We start from the raw sequence: 1,597 nt of genomic DNA, 5'->3' as shown, positions 1-1,597 counted from the left end.
CGTTACTGAACCGTTACTGAACCGTTACTGAACCGTTACTGAACCGTTACTGAACCGTTACTGAACCGTTACTGAACCGTTACTGAACCGTTACTGAACCGTTACTGAACCGTTTTAATGTGTGAACCACATCAAGTTCTTCATTTAATAATAATAATAATAATAATACATTTTATTTAAAAGTGCCTTTCAAGTCACCCAAGGACACTGTACATAAAACAAAACAAAAAAAATGTTCATGAATATTTAACAATATTTAAGAGTTTTTGAACATTTAACGTTCGATGTCTGAAACAGTGCCGTGACGGTGATGACATCACACTGTCCACGACAAAACTGTTGACAGATCTGGACAGACGTCTTCTGTCCAGATCAGTGATTTGTGTAAACTTTAAACCTGGATCGACCAAAGATTAAAGTTATAAAAACAGGAGAAATGAAATCAGAACCAAAACCTCCTGGTGTTGGTGTCTGGCTTTTTGTCTCTTTGTCTCTTTGCTGTGCATTAAACCATCAAATGTCAGGATATACAGGTCCGTGCACGTGAGTGTGCACGTGTTCATATAAAGTCAGTGGTGTCTCCTCAGCAGATGAACTCCCATCTGTATCAGGATCTGTACAGGAAGTGGGACAAGAGTGTGTGTGATGTGATTCATGGTGAAGGCACACACACACAGACACAGACAGAGTGTGGACCCGGGCTCCAGGTCCAGGACCTCCAGGTCCAGGACCTCCAGGTCCAGGACCTCCAGGTCCAGTGTGAGGAGCAGAGTCAGGTGGAAACATGTTCTTCAGCTGTTCTGCTCTAATTACAGCAGAGAAGAAGAAGAAGAAAAAACCCGACACTAATTGGCGTCTGTGTCTCACCTGAGAGGAGGAGGAGGAGGAGGAGGAGGAGGAGCCTCCTCCACGGAGTCAGGAGAGGAGGAGCTGGAGGAGGAGCTGGAGGAGGAGCTCCCCGGCGGCTGCTGAGGAGCGTGGATGAGAGAGGAGCTCGGCAGAGCTCACGGTGTTTCCGCTGGTGGAGGTCTGTCACCGGGCCGGTCTTCACGTGTTAGAGCCGCAGAGCCGCGGCTCAGAGTCGGACTGAAGTCGGACTGAAGTCGGACTGAAGTCAGCTGCAGGGAGAACACGAACTCCTCACACACAGCTGACCTGGATTTGTTTGGTTTTGATTCTTTTTATTAGTATATTTTTCATGACCAATGAGGAAAAGTCTCCAGAGATTCTCGGTCTGGAGGTGAAGTTTGGCTCCTGCTTAAAACTGACGACTATGATTGAAAGCCGAGACTGAGGCTCCTGACAGGTGACTCCATCACTGCAGTCGTTTCCTTCTTTTCTTTCTTCTTTTTCTTCTTCTTCTTCTTTCTTTCTCCTGTAGTGACAGCGTGTTTTCTGACGTGTTTTTTTCTTTCTCTTCATGTTGTGAGTCATTTTTTTTTCATTGAAAACCTCGTCTCTCATGTTTCCTCGTTCTCTTTGTGCCTAAATGAAAAAACAACTTTTGTTTTGAATGTCCGCCGTTTTACTTTGGTGCAGGTGCGCGAAAATAACGTGACTCCCCCCCGGGCCCCCCCCCCCCCCCCCCCCCCCCCCA

The 1,597-nt window shown here is 46.7% G+C and overlaps 1 protein-coding gene across 1 annotated transcript in view; it reads left to right on the top strand.

The window, feature by feature from the left end:
• Window positions 1–982: 982 nt before the first annotated feature.
• The window catches only part of met (MET proto-oncogene, receptor tyrosine kinase), a 48,630-nt gene continuing 48,015 nt past the window's right edge, over window positions 983–1,597 (top strand). Inside the window, exon 1 of the mRNA XM_008311183.3 lies at window positions 983–1,306. The gene's annotated coding sequence lies outside the window, so the exon portion shown is untranslated. The remainder of the gene's footprint in view (window positions 1,307–1,597) is intronic.

Source organism: Cynoglossus semilaevis, chromosome 6, assembly GCF_000523025.1.
Source record: "Cynoglossus semilaevis isolate Cse_v1.0 chromosome 6, Cse_v1.0, whole genome shotgun sequence".
Classification (NCBI taxonomy): domain Eukaryota; kingdom Metazoa; phylum Chordata; class Actinopteri; order Pleuronectiformes; family Cynoglossidae; genus Cynoglossus; species Cynoglossus semilaevis.
This window is presented reverse-complemented; position numbering and strand designations above follow the sequence as displayed.